This window comes from Patagioenas fasciata, chromosome 7 (genome assembly GCF_037038585.1).
Source record: "Patagioenas fasciata isolate bPatFas1 chromosome 7, bPatFas1.hap1, whole genome shotgun sequence".
In the NCBI taxonomy this organism is placed as follows: Eukaryota; Metazoa; Chordata; class Aves; order Columbiformes; family Columbidae; genus Patagioenas; species Patagioenas fasciata.
The window spans coordinates 30,275,445-30,297,804 of NC_092526.1; the positions used below are offsets into that span (position 1 = coordinate 30,275,445).

The 22,360-nt window shown below is 37.3% G+C and overlaps 2 long non-coding RNA genes across 3 annotated transcripts in view; both read left to right on the forward strand.

Annotated features, from left to right (window-relative positions):
• The window catches only part of LOC139828369 (uncharacterized), an 88,291-nt gene extending 73,968 nt beyond the window's left edge, over positions 1-14,323 (forward strand). For both annotated transcript variants that reach the window (XR_011739885.1, XR_011739886.1), the window contains 2 exons: positions 13,087-13,240; positions 14,254-14,323. This is a non-coding gene — a long non-coding RNA (uncharacterized lncRNA). The remainder of the gene's footprint in view (positions 1-13,086; positions 13,241-14,253) is intronic.
• A 993-nt stretch (positions 14,324-15,316) lies between these two features.
• The window catches only part of LOC139828443 (uncharacterized), a 42,101-nt gene continuing 35,057 nt past the window's right edge, over positions 15,317-22,360 (forward strand). The window contains exon 1 of the long non-coding RNA XR_011740034.1: positions 15,317-15,390. This is a non-coding gene — a long non-coding RNA (uncharacterized lncRNA). The remainder of the gene's footprint in view (positions 15,391-22,360) is intronic.

Genomic DNA, 22,360 nt, shown 5'->3' on the forward strand with positions numbered 1-22,360 from the left:
TCTTAGTGGTATCAGTTGCATTTTTTTAAACTGTATTTAGTTTTGGCGGTTGGTTGATTGGTTGGTTGTTTTGGGAGCAATCAATCCACAGTGCTGTGAAGGGTCGTCCTTTCGTGAAGTTCCTAATGGACAAGGGATGACCCAGTCCTTTGCAGACCAGATTCCAGAGTTGGGTGCTGGTTTCACATGGGAAGAAGAGGGAAGCGGCACCTAAGGGCCGTTTTTTCACAGCCATCCATACATGCTGTGGTTTTAATGCAGTGATCAAGACTGGTACCTCGGTTCTCCAACTGAAGCATATTAATAGTATTTTATCTCCACTAGTTATTTTATTATAGTCCAAAGTAAGTGTGTGGTAGGCTCGGCCCCCTCGGCCCTGGCCACACCCCTGGCAGACTGAGGCCCTGCCCTCTGGCTCCCCGGATTTGACTTCTGAAGTGTTCTGCATCTCCAGGCATGGCATGGCATGGCATGATCGCATTTCTGGGCTTCAGATGCAATTTTTTTAAAGAATTGTTTGAAAATTGGAACATATTTCATACCTAGTCAGCATTTTTAAAGATTTTGTGTTGGTGATATAATATATTTTAATGTAGGCATTAAAATAAATTCGGATTCAATACCTGCATGGGGGGTCTTGAGTGGAGCGAGGTTTACAATAGGAAGCTAGAAATCATGTGTAATTTGAATCCAAATTCAACTAAATCAGTGAAGACTAGAAAGTAGTTGTCATCTTTGCTTTGAGGAATGACTGACATGCTCTTCTGTGTTTTGCCAGCTTTTATGAAAGGAATTTACTGCTTCTTTTTACTATTTTGAAAGCATTATTCTAATTGGTAAGTGGATAGAAATGTAGAGACCATCATGCCACTTACTTAGTAAATGAATTTTTCTGCAAGGTTGTTTAATAAAGTTGCTGTGATATAACAAAGAGATTAAATGTATTATCTAAAATGTGACAGCTACATTTTTTCCCTAGGGAGTGTTTTGAAGCGTTTATGCCCTGCCAGGCGAAAAAAAGGAAAGAAAAAAAATAAAAAAAAGAGAAAAAATCACCACCAAGCAACCAAAAAACCCCACAAAACTTCTGGTCTGACACACTGAAGTTTCACATAAGAAATAACAGTGTAAATTTAGTAGACCTCATCATGAGTAAATCAGGATTTCTAATTTCATCTGAGACTTGGCTTTACAAATTAACTTAATGGTAAACTTAATGGGAAATACTGATTTGAATGGGATAAAAGTCTTCTTTCTTCATAAAAAAAATAAATTCTAGGACCAGTTATAAAGATTAGATGAAAAAGAACCTAACTTAATCTGTTCATTTTACCTATAGTTCTATCGAAGACATCCAGTAATTGACCAGTATGACCAAGAAAACTATTATTGACTCTAGAGAATGGTTTAAAGAAGAGAAGATTCTCTAGTGGCTATAAGTATTCCCTGTGCAATGAGATTATTGAAACCACACAATAGCATCATGTGGAGTAGAGCAAGTGTTTGTGTACTTAAATGTGCTGGTTACATTTTTAGGAGAAACTGGACTCTATGTACTTCTATCTTATGAAGTATGATGTAGAGTGAAGACACCCAGATACTGATGGTTCTCCAAACCAGACTAGCAACTCCTTATCACACCCTTGATGATTTGGGAATCAATCAGAAGCCTGGAGAAACTGAGGATTTGTAGCCACAAGTTTTAAGGTCCCTGAAGACCTGTTTCTGGGCCCCTGTGGGAGGTAATAAGTGCCTTTCAGCATTCCAAGGAACTCCAGCTACTTGTAGTTCCAGAATAAAGCATTCACTGCAAATCCAAATTGGAATAAGAATGGACTTCTGGGAGGGTTTTTAATCAGTTGTAATTTTATAATGTTTAAAATACCACTCTTCTATTTGAAGAAAGAAAACAACCCAACTATGAAGGGCTTTTTTTTAGGAGAAGAGGTTACCATACTTGCTTCCTTCTCCTACATTATGCAGCCCTTACTAGGAACTTCCTCCAGGCATGCTCCTGTTGGAGACCAGAGGGCTGCTGAAGAAAAGCTTGTCTTGCAAAATCAAAGCCACAGGCAGTAAGCAGGGAGTCTCAAATATGAGAAACTGAAATTCGGTGTCTGCTAATACAGCTGATACCTCATTGCAGAGACAGGAAAAGTTCTTCTCAGAATTCTAAAATAACCTAAATAGAACTCGTTGCACTATAGCAGAAGCATGTGAGTTTTCTAACATGAATCACAGGTAACATGATGGTGAGAAAAAAATCCTGATGACATCACCACATGAAGATGAGGTGACTAGTACGGTTAAATTCCTGGACCTACTATTCAAATCTCATTGGCACCAGTCCCAGTGTGTCAGCAGGTGACATGGCTACAGTGACTTGTGTGTTGCTGTCAGCAAGGGGCGTTCAGCACTGCTCCTGTTTGCTGGTGCATTATGTGATGCATTGAAGTTTCAAGAAAGGCAGTTATTTCTTAATTTTTGTTCTGTGTTTGCTTTTTATTTTTTGATTTTTTTTTTTTTTAGTGGCAGGGATAGTAACTGCCTGCCCCATTCTGTGCTCTGCCTGCCCTGTTCTCTGCTCTGAGTTAATTTAGTCAGCAAAGTTAAGCACAGCTAGGCTCCCAGGAAGGTAGAAATCATGTCACTTCACTATCTGTGTCCCAAGACTGGCATTTATTATGCAAATAAGAAGTTGCATGCTGAATATTTCCATACCCTTTACTACTGATATCTCTTTCTATAAGAAGGTGATCTGCAAAGACTGAAAATCTGCTTATACCACATACAGGATAATGTTAATGTCAGGGTATGTAGTAAAAGTATGTGATTTTAAATGTGTGAGTAGTCTGGTTGAAAGTCAATGAGATCACTTCTGCATTTAAGCGTGTATGTAAATGTGTAGGTGCGTGCATAATGGATAGGTGCGTACATAAATATTTATATATTCATGTTAATGCAAATACACGTATAAGCTTTTATGCAGACATAACTGGAATGTATTAGTACTTAAAAGTAAAATAAGAACAGAAAACATACTGGCTCTAAGTAGTCTGCATAGCAAATGCACAAATAAAAAAATCAGGCTTGGGAAACTTGCTGGCAGATATTTGAATTGTCTTTGGATCTTCTATATCCTGAGCATATAACCGTAGCTTTGTTTTTAATGTCTTCTGAGCCCTGTGCATTTTAGTACACAGAACATCAGTAAATCGAGTGTCTGACAGCTCTTGAAACCCATATTATGTTGCTTTCAGATTGAATATGTTCTGAAATCAATGAAAGAAAATGTACAGTTTCTATACACGTTTAATATATTTCTATAAGAAGAGGTCAAATGAAGTAGAACATTCCATTTTCAGTGATCTTGTGTTTGTATGGCAGATGAGTATTATGTTGATCAGATCAAGCTGGTAGGCTGGGACGTTCTTGCAACGGGTAGATAGGTTTGTGCCTCAGTAAGTGGAGGTTTGGAAAGATACAGATCTGTCATGTAAATGACACCAATACATTAACCTATACATTTACCCTGCTGCTTGTAGATTCAGTATGTTCCAGTTAATTACTTTTATGTTCAACTAGAAGTTTTATTTTGCAACAACTTAAGTGTTACAGCCCTATTTTTGATTACTTGGGAAGTATGTAAGGTTACAATAGAGGGGTCTCTGCATGCGTATGTATAGATATATACACACACGTGCATGTGTTCTTAAGGCATCTTCCTCTGGATGTCAATAACATCTAAAACATCTGCCTCTTAGCATAGTGGCTGGTGGAAGATTTAAGTAATTTGTTAACCAAAAAAAGTAACATTAACCAAAAGCTACTCTGTAATATATTATACAGGTTTTAGCCAGTAACAGAACATATTTAATTGATTTAAGATAGGCATGATCTCATAACCAGAATTAACAGGTTTTGGCAAAAGATAGTGGGTGTTATGAAGTCTCTTGTCTCTTTCAGGTGTTGAATATCTGTGTGGAGAGAACTAAATTCAAAACATTCAGATCCCAGAAGATTAGATTTTGATTGTGACTCCTGCTTCCTCGTTTATTTAATCTAGGGTTCAAACAGTTGCATGTCCTTCATTTTGCTCTTGGTTTTTGGGCTCAAAGTGAAGTCTATCTGGAAAAGCTTAAGATCCCTGCTAAGAAAGCTGTACTGAGCTGCAGTTTTGTCCTGGCTCTCTGATGTTGTAGTGATAGGGCCTCTTCTCAGATTGTTGGCTTAACAAATTCAGGGGTGGGCAGCTGGAAATTTTACTAAATTATCAAATTTTCAACGTTGGAAGCTGCAATGTATCCCCTGGATAAGCAAAAACAGTTGGATAGTTTGCTCTGTATATTCAGGGAACCAGATCCTCTTAGGAGAGGAAATACACTTTTTCTGACAGACCCACTCCATCAAAGCCCTGGTATAAACTTCTTTTACCTTCAGTGACTGTTGTGGCTGCCCCCTTTTCTGCCTGCACCAACAAATCACTCCAGGCTGCTGAACAGACGTGACAGATGAAATGGGAGGAACAGACAGAAGTTCAGAAGTCTCAGGCTGAATCTTGCCATTTGTAGCAAAGATAATCTGACTTGTGTATATTTCAAAGGGAATTATTTTGCTTCCTTTGAAACCTACGTGAAGTTTCAGTGGGTGCAATTTTTTTAGTGTGGGAGATGATTCATCTGATCCACTTTGTTTTGCTGATAAAAGGCCAGAACCTGTTACCTGAATTGTGCTGGGTGCTGCAGAAATAATAGATTCTTATTTTTGTCTTAAGCTTTTTTTTTTTTTGTCTGATGGACTAGTTCAGTATATACCAGCAGATAGCTTTGCCTACTTCTCTTTTACAAAGCTGTGTTCACAGCAGCTGTTTTGAGCAGTGATTTAAGAATGTAGTTGATCCTGAGAACAACTCCATTTAAACCTGTAGTGACCAGCCTCTGCGTGGTTAGTGGTCACTTTTTTCTTCTTTAGATGTGGAGCATAATGGTGGCATAAAGTAGGTCCCAAATCCTTGTTTTCCAGACTTGGTTTAGATACCATAGGAAAAATCCAAGGTGTAGGATACACTGGGGAGCCTGCCATAGAGGTTGTTATTAATGGGGAGTCTGCTCAGGTCCCTAAGTACTTGCTGCTAAGTAAATGCTCCGTGTTTCCAATTTTGGGAAGGATTATTAGCTCCCTGCAAGGAGGGGACTGCAGGGACTTGTGCTGAGTGTGGTTGTGCATCCTTGCCCTATTCCTTGTACCCAGACCATCTGAGAGCATGGAGCACTAAAAGATGCTGTGCAGGGTCCAGCCAAGTGGTTTTGCTTAGGTCAGTCTAAGCTCATGAGTTTCGCTGCTGCCCAAAGGGCTGGTGCAGCTGCTGAGCACCAGTGAGCTGCTCGTGGAAGTAGTACAGCTCTGCATCTGTGCTGGTAAATCCTGTGGCATCACCTGCATGTCCACCCCTTTGCAAATCTGCTTCCAGAGATTTTTCTCTTTCTGTTCCCAACAACACAGGCTGTGTTGTTCATGGCTCTCAGGTGTACATGGATTTTTACAAGCATCTTGCACACTAACAGCTCTTTAACTGTACTTGCAAATACTGAAAAATTAACAATAAAATAGATAAGTGGATTTTGGAGTTGAGCACACGGTAGGATATCATAAGGTTTTACAAGTATAAATCTTGATTCTTGTAGAAGGCTTGGGTGTCTAAGCTGTGCATGTGACTACTGGTAAAGATGATAGAAAAATGAAGCAGTCCTAGAACTACCACTACAGTTCATTAAAATCAGCTATAATAACTGGAGACCAGTAGTTGTTATGAAAGTAGGTGATAGGAGTAATGGAGTGTAAAAAACTATGCACAGTCAGCTTTTTTGATCTAGGTGAAAGACAAAAAGCAAACAAAAAAGAAAACATAGTGAGGAAATCAGTCATTACCAGACAGTTAGAACACCGTCAGGATCTCTCTGCTTTTCCATAGTTCATCAGTGATTGTTTTCTTTCCTGATGAAGAAGAGGACATATAAATAAATATATGTACTCTATAGAAATTAGTATCTGAGATTAATTTTACTTTGTAATCCACTGTTCAGTGCAGAATATGAACTACAGCAGATACAAAACTGTTCACACTACCACTCCTACATATGACTTTATTTGCAACAGAGAGAAGATGTTCTGTAATGGTATACGTAGTATACATATCTGGCTTTATGTGGATGGATTAAACCCCTTTCTTCAGTATTAGTCGCCTGTGCTGCAGGTCCTCTGATCGTGCTGTGCTGCAGGTCCTCTGATCTTGCTGTGCTGGATTTTGTAGCTGCTTGTGGTTGTGAATGGGAGTACCGGGACTTTCCATATAGCTTGTAGACACTGGTGGCTTTTAAACAATTTCATGCCAAGCAACATAAATATCTTATTACAAGAAGTGAAAGCATTTGCTTGTCTCAATGGGATATGGAGCTCACCATTTCTTTGAGGTTTAGTTGGTACCTTAATTGCAGCTTAGCTGGTAGGAAAGCCTTTACACTAAAGCAAGTCAGAAATTCAATTTATATTTTTTTCTGTGCTTCTATTAACTGTCTTTAAACCCTTTAAAAATTCTGAGGGGAGTTGCTGTTAAAAACAAAACGAAACAAAAGTTTAAGATTTCACTTTAGCTCAGAAGGCTAAAACACTGTGTGTAACAGGATACTTATGGAAAATGCATCCTGGTCAGCCTGAGTGGGTTGTGGGACTCTTCTACTGTGACATGACATTCAGTCAGTGTTAGTTGTCATGTTAATCACAACTGAATTTCAACTATAAAGGATCTGGGCTTGGTCTGTAACCTAATGTATTAACAGTTGAAACAAATTGTGTTGATGGCAGCTGTTTCTTTTACCTGATGGCAGCTGTGTGAGGCCTCTGCCTGGAAGGGTGGCTCAGGTGAGGGGAGAATCCTGGGCTTGACACAGCTTAGATGGCCTTCTAGGATAAGACTAAATTATTGATGTAATGTTTTGAGAAAAATCTTGAGTATTATGGTTCAATTTTTTCATACTTTGCATCGACAGTGAGTTTGACTTAAGGTTACCAAAGGCTGGAGTCTATATAATGCTTATTTGTCTAGTAGTATGTATTTTGTGAACAGGAAGGTTAAAAAACATTTGATTTTATACTAGTAGATTTTCATAGGAGGTTATTAATGGTAGGTGATTTTCAGAAGGTACAGACTTGAGTTATTATTCTGTCAAACCTTAAATGGCTTAAGTTTCTGGATCTTAAAAGTATGATCCCTGATAACTTCTTTTTTCCCTGAGCCCATGACCCTCACATTATGATGCATAAGGCCTCATTTGAAACAAATTACTTGTAAAACCAAAGCTGTTTTCAGCCCCAGGAGATGTACATGATTAGAGAGTTACAAAGCACTTTAAAGCCATTACTCAGGCTATAATAAAGAAATATATTAATGGAAGGAGACCAGCAAGAATCAATAATTTGCTGGAAGACCTCAGAGAGAGGAAAAAGAATTCCCTTTGCATTTTAATTTTGGAAGTGGCAGGAAGATGTGCTGAGTACTCACAATCCTCATGAAATTTGCCATTCATTATTAACAGCAGATAGGATGATTTTGTTTGTAAGAAGGTACATGACAGAGATGGAGGAAAAAACACAAATACTTGATTCTTGAAGTGATTTGGAGAAGCCTCTGAGTTGATGACATGTTTTAAATAAGTTCAGCTGCATAGATGAGACTGGTTAAGGTAAGAAAAATGTAGTAGAAATGTAGCTGCCTGTTCTGTGGCCATGAACTTTGAGTGACATAATAAAAATAATGTGATATCTTCTATTTAATAACTTTATGTCTCATGTAGCGTAATTTGAAGTTTTCTGAGAGCGCATTTCCCAATCCTTCTACAGATGTACAGATGATTCGATAATAATGAATTTGACCTGAATTTTCTAATCTGGGCCACAGTGAAAAGCTGGAGGCTGTCTCATTTGTGCTTTAGTGTGGGTAATCTATTCATGCACATAAATATGTGTGCATGTGTACAAATGGAATCCCACACAAATATATGTGTGTATATTTATATATATATATTAAAAAAAAATTAATAATAAGGTTGCAATTGGCTGTATTTGGCCCCGTTCTGGCCCATTCTGGCACAGAAAGGTTTCATAACTGCTGCACTATGTTCCCATTTCCTAGCTTTAACATTTTTGTTTACACCTATATAGTGGCTGCAGATGTGGTAAGCAGTAATTTACTGTATTGCCACATTGTGATTGAAATAAAGAATTACTACCGTTCTACAGATAAAGAAGTGAGAAACAGAAACATTAAGGACTCTTGAAATCATTTGGAAGTCTGTAACAGAATCAGTACTAATAATCAGAGTTACTATTTCGGTGTCTTAACTATATAATCCAGTCTGCATTTGAGAAGTTCCTTCTTTCTGGAAATCCTCTACTAACACATTAGGAGGATGTTACGGACTCTTCACAATGTCAGAAGGAATTACGGAAAAAGTTATGGGGTTTGGTCTAATCTCCCTTTATTATGAATGTTTTCAAATATACAATCAGCTACTTTTATCTCCTTTCTAGTCCTGTTGGATGTGACTATAGGTTACTTACTCCACTAGAGGGAACTCCTTAATGGTGTGTCTGTGCTGGAGCAACTGCTTCCAGGAGTATACACACATGCATATTTTTTATTTCTTTTATTATCTTCTGACTTGTTTCCTGGGTTTTACCTGACTTGGTGTGATCTCATTGTTCCTCTACTAAGCAAAATGATCACCAACAAAACAGTAGCTAGTATAACTAATGTATGCAGAACTTGAATCTCATCTAAAGATATCAAAATGTATAGGAGATCATGCAAAGTGACAGCAAAGTCTGTATTCAGGGTGACTTAGTGACTAATATAACGCAGTCAGCTATGATGTGGAAGGCATCTGTCCCCAACCTGGCATAGTAGCAGGTGTGTTTCTCATGACAGCTCAAAACAGCCTTTTAGAGCTAAAACTGTAATACAAGAAGGATTTAGGTAGAAAGGACATGTAGTTAGCTGAGCTTTGGCCAGGAAAATGGTGTAAAACTCACTACCTGCTGAAACTTGCTGCATAACCTCTGGCTAAGAGAAGAGATTAGAATAATAGTTCAGGAAATTCATAGTCTAAACAGATTTTGGTTTTGTAATGGTCAAACACATCAAGTCAATAACAGACTAGACTGATTACTGCAGGATTGCAGAGATCCAGATTCATATGAATATGCTTATTTAACATTGGAGCAGGCAAATTGGATCTGCAGTGAGTGTAAGCAGAGATCCCATTGATGAATGTCTTTGGTGTGCCCTTCAGACCAGGTCTCCTTCCTCTCTGTCTCAATAAGCAGACTTCCTGTGCATTCATCTAAAACCACTGTTCCCAACTGTAACCTCCCTTTTATTTATTTATTGATATATGAAGAGGTTTATTTCTAGAAAACAGAACATCACTAATGTTACATGATTTTTGCTCTGCTGTTATTGTCTCTCTTGGAAGTATATTCACCTCTATTTTTTACTTTCTCTACGGTCCCCTGTGCTCCAGCTGTGTTTCTTTAAACTCCTAATATCACTTTGCATTACATTGGTTTACAAATTGCTGTGCATCCTGATGACCTACATTAAACCTAATGACCCTTCCTGTAGCCAGAGAAAATCAAATCAATAGGAGGACATGAAGGAAGCACAAATTCTGTTCTAGACTTGAATATAATAAATAGAAACAGATGTGTCACAGAGGTTACTGAGTCAAAGTTTAACCAACTGAGCAAAAGCCTGGGAGCTGCAAACTGAGTCTTACAATGATTTGGTTCCTAAGGAAGTGGAAAGAAATCAATAGAAAGTTATTCATCCATTTTCACAGAGACTCTACTTCATTTTAGTTCAGATTTTCCTGGCCAAGTTTCTGTCACTATTAGGTGAATCAGACTGGCATTTATCTCTAAAGGTAAATAAGAGTTGTTCTTGCCCTTGTAACTCTGAAAGCTTTTTCTTCTATTATATGTGACTGTCGTTCTGGTGTTCAGACAAATAGTCCACTTCCTAATTTAACAAATGCTTTAGTGGAAATGCTTTTGGTATAATGTAGTTTAATTTTTCTTTTTTTTTTTTTTCTTGTTATATGTCTACGTGGTCCCTCTTTTCCTCTACTTTTTACAATGTACTCACACATGCTTATGCATAAAATAATCTGTGTATTACAAGGAGTGATTATACGCTGGGATGTCAAGATCTCAGTTTTATCAAAGCTTTTCTTTTGGCTGGCAAACATATGCCATGATGCTTGATGGATTTTAACAAGGCAATGATTAGAAAAAACCCTCTCTGGAGAGTACAGGAGCCCTTTTGGCAGCAGAAAGAATGAAATTATGTGCAGATCAGCCAAACTGTGGTGATGTGGATGTTAGTGGGACATGCTGTGCTGCAAAATCAAGCTCCGTAGTCCTTGGTGTGCTGGGATGTTGGATCAAGAGAAGGGTCAAGAGCAATGGGTGGTGGTGTTTCACACTCTGTCTTCTCACCTGCCTCTCCCCATTTCAGAGCCATGACTGGTTTCTGTTGCACTAGAAGATGAAATTCTTTGTACCAAAAGACACCTGTAGCAGACAGGGTGCAGGCTTTGCAGCTAGCTGTCTGCAGGCTCTTTTTTTTCCTGGAGGTAATAAGACTGTCTTGAAAGTTGCTGACATCTCCTCTCCTCTCTGGGGCTGGTTACCCACCGAGTCCTTTTGGCTGCAGCCTTGTGCAGCCTCAGCAGCTCTGCAGGTGGAGTTGAACTTTCCTGAGCTATTTCCTTGGTTAGTTTTATCATTTATACTGCCAGGCTTGGAATAATTTGTAAAAACAAACGAACAAATCTATAGTTAAAAATTTTATTTTCAGCTTCCCTACCCTTCGTAACCTGAGACTTAATTACTTGCTATGCTGCTTTTAGTGTGAACGTTGAAGCATTTGTGTATAGAAAGAAGGAGCTTTGAGCACAAACGCTATAAGCCAGCAAGGCAAATAGCACCTCAAACCAGAGTAAAGGATGAATTTCATGCTGTTGTTGTTGTTATGCATTTCCCAGACTTCAGTAGCTGAGGTAAATTTTCCATTGCAAATCCAGTTTTCAGCATTTTTGAAGAATGACCTAGTCTATTCCAGGAGAAGGAAAGCACTGATGGTAGATTTAGGGATCAGGTAGAGTTCTTTTCCCCATTGTTTATTTATTTCTTGTGTTTGATCAGTTTTCTTCTTTGTTTAATGAAATGGTGGGGAGGATTACTATTATAATTTTTAATGGATTTTTTTTTTTTTGTGGAACTTGTAAATTTCAAGATTAAGCCCTGACCTTCTGGAGTTAAAGGCAATATGTGGTATTTAAAAAACCACAACTTTTGTTTCCTTTTGAAAAAAACCTTGTATTTCATACATCTGAAATAGCACAGGCTAATGATGCTACAATTATATTATTTAATGAGAATATGATCATCTTGTTGTTCACTATTAGTTGTGTTTGGTTACAACATAGCTTCATAATAGGAAAGAGCACATTTATCTGAAATGAGAGAGAGTCTGATTCTGAGGTTTGTTGTTTGTTTGTTTGGTTTTTTTTAATAAAAGAGTTTTAAGATTAAGCTGCAAGGATTTAATACTTGAAAAGTGAGATGGTAGCAACAAGTGAAAAATGTGGATGTGAGACTTTGCTGTGCAGTCTAACTGCATTGATCTGGAACTGTTGCTTTGTGTTGTACTATAACAATATTTTGTACCTTTCTTGCTGATGCTTTTCTTTGTACAGCAGTAACTCTTAATTAATACTAAGATATTTCCCAGGGCTCTTCTGAAATTTTTGGTTTAATAGACTATAGTGCTCATTCAAGTCTTTTGATGGTCTTATGTTCTGTGTTTCTCCCCAGAAGTTTATGCTGGAAAGTTACTGTCAGCAATAAAGTAATTCTTCCAATTTCTTTTCTTTTTTTTCTTTTTTCCTTTTTTTCCCCCTTTTTTCTTTTCTTTTCTTTTCTTTTATTATTATTTTTTTTTAATTAAATGAACGAAAACCTGAAAACATAAGTCTGGGAGGCTGGAGGAGGCATTTGCTCTGTTTGCAGAAGGGAGCATGAATTGTGTAGTGTCTCTTAAACATTATCTTGTGTATACTTTTCTTGGGCTTATCTTTAAGTTGTGGTGGTGGTGTATCAAAATGTCTTGACATTTGGGAGGTTTTGGATTTCTGCCATTCCCTTTCTTTTAAGTAGCATAAAAAGCTGTATCTCCACTTAAACACCAGGCCAAGTGAGCTTGATTTAAGCAGTTGAGTTGCAGTGCTTTTAGAAAATGTAAGAATGTGGCCCCCAAGATCTTCCACATGCAAAAGAAAATTGTTGATAAATTGTGGTCTTTGAAATACATTTGTATTTAACATAAGATAAAAGTAGGTATCCATGGTAATTTTCCGGAGAACCTATATATTTCTGATGGAGAAGCGTAAAAACTATGTTGATTGATTCTACAAGTCTGACTCTCTCCTGTTATACTGGAGATTCAAGATGAAACCAAGCAAAATAGTTCTTATGTTTATTGATTGAGCAACATATTTGTAATTGACTAATAAACTGCTTTTAGTGGTAGTATGGATACAGAACTCTATTTTGATAAAGAAATCTTAAAAGTGACAATGAGCACTATTCAGCTGCCATTCTGTTTCCTTTCCTGCTGCACTGAGTATTAAGGTGCAAGTCTATTCCTCTTAGCAGATATATGCCTTCTTATTTCACCTCCCACATGGAGTCTTTCAGATGTGAGCCTGATGGAGGGCTGTCTTGCTTTTCCTCATGGGCCCCAAGTCTGTTATATTGATACCGAAACGTGGTGTTTCTGACAGGCAGCCAAGCGAAACAGCAGCTACAGCTGTCCAAATGAAGGTGGCTTTGCATCCCAAGGCTTCTTTTCCACCCTGTGGTTTACAGTAGCTGCATTTCATCAGTTATTTGCTCTTTAGACATAATTATCTCAACTCCCCTATCTAGTTCTAATTAAGCACTTGCAATTTCTTATCTTGTGCACAGAGAGCTTGTAAACCAGCGAACAGCAGAAACTCTTCTGTGCTCACATCGTGTCTCCCCGCCCTGGAAGAGTTTTTGTCAGCACTCCTGGTTCCCATCTCGGGCGTCATTACCTCGAAGGTCAACGGTTTCTGCAGGACCTTTTTCTCATAAGTTTGTAAGTTTGATATCTTCTAAGAACAGAAGTTTAAAATTGTTTTCAAATTGATTAACCTTTTAACTCATGTTAGATGTTAGTAAGAACTACCATCGTTATCATCATCACTTGCGCCCTTTAAAAAGGCCTGAAAACTTGAATGCTCTCAGTATCCTTGTCATATAGCACCAACTAAAAATGAAGTTGAAAATCAATATAGTTAAACAAGACTGGGCATATTAAGACCTCTGGGTAGCTACTTTGATCTCTGTGGATCTGAACGCATAATTGTCATTAATATTGATAGAAGTCATGGGCTTTAGCTCAAGGACATAAGACTCAATAGAAAATCAAATATTCATAAAAGGAACATCATGATTAGCATTCCAGGAAGCACGTTATTAAAAATTTGTTACTGTTTAATCCCTCCTTTGGATACAATAGAAATCTTTTCATGATGTTTTAGGCTGTATTCACTGGGAGAAATGGTTACATAGAGAATTCTAAAAATGATCCATTTTTCTTCAGTCTCTGGCACTTGTAGTAATTAGCTGCTTCCTCTATCTGTTCGTCAGATTCCCAGGACACGTATGAAGTGGGACTGCTGTAAAGATTTCTTTGCCCTTAATCCACTTGCTTGGTTTTTACTGGAGGAGGAGTTCTGTTGCGTGTGGTTTACCAAAAAAACAAAAGTTTTTTGAGGTTAACAGTGTATGCTGAAGTGTTAAGTGTTTCGAAGACAAGTATAGAGGCACTGGATTGTCCATGGTTGATGTATGGCATACATCAAATCCATGGCATTCTCACGTTTTAGACTGAGGGTTTTTTAGTAGGTTGTGATGCAACTATTAGGATATTTTGTATTTTTTATGTAAGTTTTATTATTTTAAGTACAGTTGTAATAACTGGAGCTTGTACCAATTATTTTCAGTCAATTCATTTTTGTGAACATGTTCATCTAATACTTGATCCTTTCCATTTTGATCAGTATCAACATGTCAGCTTGGATCTACTTCTTCCACACTTGCTTTCAGGTCACTGCACAGAGCACTGTATGTGGTATCCATGGAATTACCTCACTGGTCTTTTTTTGAAATCAGTCTATGCCTGACTTGTATGAGATCAGCTGTTTGGGACATGTAGGTGAGTGCGTTGAGAGTCCCTGCTAATCTTGATTGCATGACATGGTGAAATAGCAGCATGTAATCTCCGGCTCGTTCTTCTCTTCTGTCTAACTAGTGTTAATGGTAAGCATATTGTTTGTATGTATTTAAACTTTGCCAACCTGTGAATTATTCACCAGATAAAATCCCAGTTTTACATGAATATCCCTAAAGATAATTATACCATCACAGAACAGGAGAAAAATGGGAAAGTTCATTGTAGCACGAACCACCCAAGTGCTAGAACAAATTGAGTTCTTGTTTGTGTAGAGGTGAACTTGGTTGCACCTGTAGGTTTTCTTTTGCCGCTGTTCTGTCTCGTGAAATTTAAAAAACAACAACAAAACCAACAACAAAACCAACCAAACAAAAAACCACTCTGTAACTTGTGTAATTAAAAGTATGCAGATGATTTTGTAGGCTCAGATTCTGTGGATGGATCGAGAGAGAAACAGTTTTTCTTTGATCTGACTCTGCAAATAAGAATTGCTTAATCTAGCAAAAAAGTATAGTGCAGAGTTTGAGTTTTGGGCCCTTGTGAAAAGACATCATAGAGATCTGTAATAGAAATGATACTATTTGAATGAATTAAATATAAATAGGAAGGGAAGGCTGTGGAAGCACCAGAAGAAACAACGAAAGAAGGGTATATAAGGCAAGTTTTGGTGACACCTAGAGCAGCAAGATCACAGCACAGTTACATAAAGGTTTTTAAGATCTTGAGATTGGGCGAACAACAGGGTGAAATAATGGACAGACAGAAGCTGCTAGGAAATGACAAAGGGAAGATAAAGGACTGCAACTGTCTCATATCCAAATAAAGATACAAAACAGAGTAAATAACTGACATTGTCTTATTGCTTTAGGAACAGGACAGAACAATGAGTCTAAAGGTTGGAATCCCTGTCAACTCCTAAATGGTATGAAAAGGGCAACCGCATGGTCCCCTTTGTAAGAACAGCCCTGGAGACATGAAGCGTTGGTAGCTGGTATCTCTTCTGCTCCCAGGTAGTGTAGGTGGCAATGGACAGATTGTGCTTGCGAAGGTGTGGGTGTGAGAAAATGAGTGCAAGTGATTTTATTTATTTTTTTGTTTAATTGATTATTAAGTGTGATCATTTTCCTCTCTTACAGAGGCTTTCTAACATCTGTTTAACTTTGTTGCTGCAATATTGCTACGATATTTCAAACAAATATTAGTATAGACCTGACCGATTTGTTGGAGAATCAGTGTAGTATAGACAGCTGAATACATCTGAGGCAGGTTTATGAATGACTTCTCTGTAATGTCTGCAATGCATTTTATGTAGCTATACCACAATTCCAGTTAGAAGGTGTGAAAATGTAAAAAGCTTTCTATTTCTCTGAAGACCAGGAAAAAACACTTTTTTTCCTCCCTCTTCCTTTTTATTCAGTTGAGCTATTTGTTGAGCATCTCTAATTACAATGGCTTTTAAAAATGTACTCATTGTATAGCTGAGCTCCTGGCTTGCAGAATTTTCTCCTATTCAGATGTGTAAGCACAGAGCTCTTGCTGCGAAATGTATCAAATGTGGGATTGGGCTTTGTTCCTTGATTAGAGTTCTCCAGTTACATGATAAGTACAGGTTATGATTGCAGGTATCAAAATTAATTACAACATTTCAGTTACACTGTTTTATAAAATGATGCTGTTATTTACATGACATTGTAAAAATGCTTGGAAATATACGGATAGAAAATAGGAGAAAATGTCCTCTCTCCTGGAGTCTTTCCTTGGAATTCAGTCAACATTTGAAGAGTGTGAATGTTTGAGGAAATGAGAATAAGAATGCAGAAGACAAAACAGGATTCAGTCCAGCTTCTGACTGGAGCAATGGCATACTGGATTTTGTTGCATGTATAGATCAGTGGTTTTAATAAATAAGTTGATGAATTAAGAATTGTGCAAGACAAAAAAAAACTTATTTCAGAACCTCCAGTTGTTCAGAGGTAGCTGCTTGAACAAAAATTTTTGAGGGGATGAGCTTGCTTTGGTTACCTGGAAGTTTGGCAGGGCTTGCTTTGGTTATCTGGAAGTTTGCCACTTTCCCTTCTTCAGCCGCTTGCAGCATGAGGTGTTTTTTTGATGGAACTACAAGTACATTCTGTGTAATACAACACAGACACACGTGTGTATGTTGACTCTGTTTATTTTGTCTGTTTATTCGCTGCCTGTCTTCGATGTTTAAGCATGGTGAAGAGCATAGCATCCCTATATTTAGCATTATATTTATGGCTCATGGTTTGATTGACTTTTTTCCTTTATGTAATATTGTCTCATTTGCGTGTGTGTTTTTAAGCCAGCTGCCATTAAAATAAATGAGGGTACTTTTACTCGTTTGAATGGCACTTAGTGTCAAAACAAAATTTGTTAGAATCTATTTTACCTTGAAATAAAACTTGCAATGCTATATTTGCTGCATAACCAAGAACATTATGAAAATTAACTACTGCACCTGCTCAGTACTTAATACTCATTCTTGCATACAAATATCTGGCTCATTTCAAATTTTCCTTGCAATATCAAAGGACGTGCCCTAAGGATGACTCGTAGACAAGTCCTAGTCATTTTGATTTAGGACCTCTCTTTTATTTGCAGAGTAGAAACAGCCTCAACTCCGGTTAGAGTCTTGTTTTGCGAGGTTCCAGTATGCAAACCCATTTAATGATTTTCGTGTTTTTCTGATACCTCCTTGTGCTAAATTTTAGGCTGCTGAGATCTTAATCTGTTCAGACAGTGACTCTGAAAATCTCTTTATAAAGCAAACACCAGCTCAGCCTTACATGTCATACTGCTGCTACGAAAAAAATAAAATAAAATAAATAAAACAATAACATTTTGAGGTTAATGAATCTTTTGTCTAAGTAACATGTCACTAAGTAGATATTAAGTATAGCAGAGTCTTGACAAGTTTTTATATATTTTAATCCCAAACCATGGTTACTTGCAGAACATTGGAGATTACATAGCATTTCTAAATACATCTAATCCCCAGAGTCACTGAAGCTTGTGACACATTATAAGCATTCTTATTAAATCTGCAGAACTTCTGTCTTGTTTTTGCTTTGCCAGAGAGTACAAGCAGATAACAACCTGGAAGGGCTATGATATGTCTGTAAAGTGTAAGTAACAGGGACAATTGAAGGAACATTTGATTAAACAGGTGCATTTGAACCGTATCTGTATGTTTTCTTGAGGTTAGATATGCACAGTCATGTATGTAGTATAAAAATCTTAATTGTATTGTGTGTATTTGAGATGAACAGAGTGTAAATAGATTTTGCACCTCCGCAGCCTCCAGCACAGTTTGAGGACAGACCAAGACATACAATCTTATTACAGGAACCCATTCAGCAGGTGTTCTGCCAGGCTTTCTGACACAGCACATCCTCTGCGGAGGATTTCTGGGAAGATTAGGGGACAAACAGGGCTTTGTTTTCAGTGAGTCCTTGGCAGCTCTACGGACATTGACTTTGGGTTTATGATGCAGTTTTCCATTGACTGCGTTTTTTTATGAAGGCAACATTACTGGTTTTATTGTTAAGGTGAAATATGCGTCCATATTTGGCATCGCTGATGACTTCTGTTTGTGGATTCGCATGTACTGTAGCAAGGATTTATGTTAATTCTTCCGCATGAAAAAACAGTCGTTAAAATACTCCTTTACCCTCAAGAATGCTAGTTCCCCCCTTCATTTATTTAAAGTGTTCTTCCATTTCTTCTGGCTGGTATTTTTTTCTTTATAAACTCTGGTAGCGGTAGAAGTGTCTTGCATCTCTGCTATGTCCCTTCAGTGATTAGTTCTCTTTTCTGTTGTTACTTGGAGTAGTTTCTGTATACCGTTTTGATCTATAGCTACACACGTTTGCTATTGTAGCTTTTAGATTTCAGTCAGTTGATGAAGAGCACTGCATTCCCTTTTCCCCAAGGTTTTGGTGTGGTGCTCTGCAGCAGGCTTGGACTCAAATGCTTTTACTGTGTTAGACAAGCAGATCCCTGGGTATATTAGTGTTAATTCATATCTCCCAATACTAACAGTTGGGGCTTGTAGCAGTAGTAGCAGCAACATAAATTAAAAGAAAGAAATCAATACCAAGAAACTCATCTCTTCGCACCATGATCTAGAGCAAGTTCACTAATTTTGCTCACAATATATTGAGATTTCGTTCCAGAATCTTTTGTTGTCTCTCATTAAAACTTTATGCCTCTTTTATTTTTAATGTTAGTAAGAACTTGGTAGCCCATAGCATAGAAATTAAGTTTCAATTAAATATCAGTATTTGGGGTTTTTATAATGCCTTATTAATCAGCTTTTTATGTACATTTGAATAGAGCAAACAGGTAAATTTTCATATGTGCTCAGTTTAAGAATGAGAGGGAATGAGGAGCCAAGGTGAGATTTGAGGGGTTGAAGTGGTGCTGTTTGAAGTCTTTCTGATAGATGACTGGAGGCTGTTACTTTTTTCATGTGTGGTTCATAACCCAAAGACTGTAATTACCCTGATGAGAATAGGAATCTCGTCCTCAGTTGTCACCTGTAGTATATTGCATTTTAGGAAGCTGGAAGGTTAATATATACTAGAAAATGTCTCAAATTCCAGCAATGACATTCCCTAATTAAATAACTGGACAAAATAATGTGGAAAAAGAAAGTGAGAACCAATTTCCTGAATGTTTCCTTAGTCCCATGCGAAGATTTGAGTTAGTTTTAGGAGCTGAAAAATGACTGTTTTTCCATAACTGGAAAATATTTTCACTATGTTTCATACATTTTGAAAAGAAATAATGAGGCAAGTAGCATTTCCTTTCTTACTTCCCTGTTTTTCCTTTTCTTTTAGCCTTAATTCCTCCATGAAACTTGTAAAGCAAATTAAAATTTTGTGATATTTTAATACCATTCTGCTGTAAGGATCATCCATGTCTTAAACCCAGGAAAACTTTGTAATAAAATATATGTTGTTTTATACAGAGACACAGACATATATGTGCATGAATACACACAGCATAAAATACCAGGTAATACGTTTCATGCTACAGAAGCTATTTGAATCAATAACAGAGCATTTAATTTTTCAACAATCATGTGGTAACCCCTGGAAAATAAGATAGGTAAAGAGTACAGAAAGGAGTCTAGTAAGACTAAGCCAGCAAAATAATCATCATGATAACTTCCTAGGAGTCATAAGGTTTTCTGATAAATCCTCCTCAGTTATATTTTATCTGTTTTGTATACCAAGGGAACTGTGTTTCAAAGTCCACCTTTTTTTGTCAGTAATACAAAACATGGAAGAAAGCTAAGCATGGTACAGGAGTGGACTCTATACCATCTGCCAAGCCTAACTAGGTTAGGAAAAGTAGTCCTGACAATTGGAGGGTTGTTGTAAGATGTATCCTTCGAATAGAATTACTTTTTGCCAAATTAAATTATACACATGGAGAATGATTATAGGCAAGCCCCAAGACTGAAAAAGATTAATTATGGGCCTATTATTAGAAGCTTCTTTTGCATAATCCTATTAGTTCGATAATATGTTCATTTTTCCCCATATGTGTGGGAGTATATTTACTAATTTTATTGAATTGAATACACTACCTTCTTTTTTCATGTTAGTTTATTTAAGCTTTATTTGCCAACATCACTTCAGTCTCTTCTCCCTCTCTGTATATGACTTGACTTTAGCTATTACACAGAAGAGTTCATTAGGAAGGACAATTTACTATGCAGAGTGTTCGGTCTCTTCCCTTGATAGTGACTCTCTACTGGTACATTTGGGTTATTAAAAAGCAAACAAAGGTGAAAGTTGCATTTGATATTTTGAGATTTATCATTTATGATAAATGAACAGTTATCACAGTATTAATATGCTCTGACTTTTGCCTTCAAGTGAAAAACAGTTTATTTGGCTGGCATAGTCCATTTCTTTGAAATTGCACAGAGAGTTTATCTTTTAAAAAATGAATAGTATTGAATGTCAGATTTTAAACATTAGGCATTCTCAAGCGAAGACTATGAATCTGTTGGGCTTACTTGGTTCCCACCATGGTTGCATTCTCCGGCTATCAGACTGTAGCTAGATTTCATGAAAAAATCTCATTCCAGATACTGCAGCTCGTGGCATACTAAGGTACCGAATACTTGCTTGTGAAGAATATCATTGCTTTATATCTTCAGTGCAGGATATGGACATAATGAACTAGACTGGTCATTAGCTTCTTGTTGTGTGGAAATCATCTGTTGTGGGCACATAGACCCAAGGTTTCAGAGGGGAAGGAAACCCAATATTTTAATAATTCTATCACAATTGTACAAGCAAGGATTAGAATTCAAATCCAAAAATTTCCTTAGTTTTTGATGGCACTTTCAACCTTAATCTGGAATTACTTTTTGAAGGAGGTATCAGATCATCTAAATTGGAAGCAGGGGCACAGACTCCTGAGTGGCTGTCAGGGGTTGAGAACAGTGTGTGTCACAACTGAGGTCACAATGACAAGGAGGGGACGTGCGCAGGTTGGGCTGGAGTCGTAAGCATCTGAAGTTTTCTCATCTTTTGGGCTTCTCATCAAAAGCAAAACTACGTGTGAGCCTTCAGAGGTAATGGCAGGTACTGCTCTGAAGATCCGTCCGTGCAATAGACACACTTCATGTCAATATCATCTTCTTTCCAAACCCCAGTCTACATATTGCTTCTTTTTACTTGAAACTGTCATTTCTGGTTTTGGTATGAAATTCTCCCCATGAGAACAGTCACAGTCCCTGGTCTGTAGAAGGACTACTTTATTCTGGCACTATTTCTTTTCTTGGGGCTGAAGTAGATAATACCATGCAGAAAACAGCTCTGTGAAATACCTTTTTTCCCCCCTTCATCCTTCTCCCTCACAAATAGTTGTCCTTCCTGATTTGACTGAATAGAATGTGCCTGCTTGTAGATGGAAATACCAAAAGATATAGCAGGATTAATCAAAAGGTAATATATCTGTTTCCAAATGATTGTGTGTTTGCCAGTTTTTTATGTCAGGCAGAATAAAAACCATAGGTCTTTAGATCTTGAAATTTCAATGATTTCTTAGGTAGTGAAGTAATAACTGTTTGCTTTGGGGCAGTTTGTTTCCCAAGTGCACTCTAATATTAAAAAGGAACAACAAAAACCCACCTTGCTTATTATAATCTAAAAAAGGACTACAAAACTCAGCTGGCTATCCATCAAACTAAGAAGCTTTTCTGTTGTGTTGCTGGTAAGTAGAAACAATTGGCTCATAAAACAGGAGAACAACATCTATTCTTAGTCCCCAGCAGTAAAATCAAACAATTCCCAATGTGTAACCTCTTGCTGTCTTATCAGTCTTCTCAGGGTACATAAATCACTACTGAAAGAATACACAGCTTCTCACCTTTTTACAGGGTGTAGTTAACAGTCATGTACTATATAGGTTTGATGTATATTGTTGTGGGTACGTACTGTAGGTATACGCAGCTATTGTTACATGACATTCTTAAGTCAAATTGAAATTTGTTATTGTACGAATAGGAAGGAGTAAATGTAAAATGAGAAGTAGAAGAGCCTGTACTTTGTCTTCTAGATTTTTCTTTCTTCTAGAAAGAGCTTTTTCTTTTTTCTTTTTTTTTTTTTTTTCCTTTTTAGAAATCTTTTTTGGTTTGTATTTGGTCTGATACAGTGAATACCAGCTCAACACAGTTCATGTTGATAATGACATAAGCAGTTCCCTACTGAAGCATGTGTTTGTATGTAGTTCATGAAACCAAAAATTTTGATGTTCCCCTAAATTGTGATTACATGATTAGGGCACTTTCTCCTCCAAAGCACTGTCTTTTTTAAAAGAATACCAAATAAAATTATTATAGTGATGGAGAGACTATACCTTGCTTGGTGCTGGTGATGCAGCAGTAGCTGTTTGGTAGCTATCTGATTTTCAGATACCATTCAAAGTACCAATCCT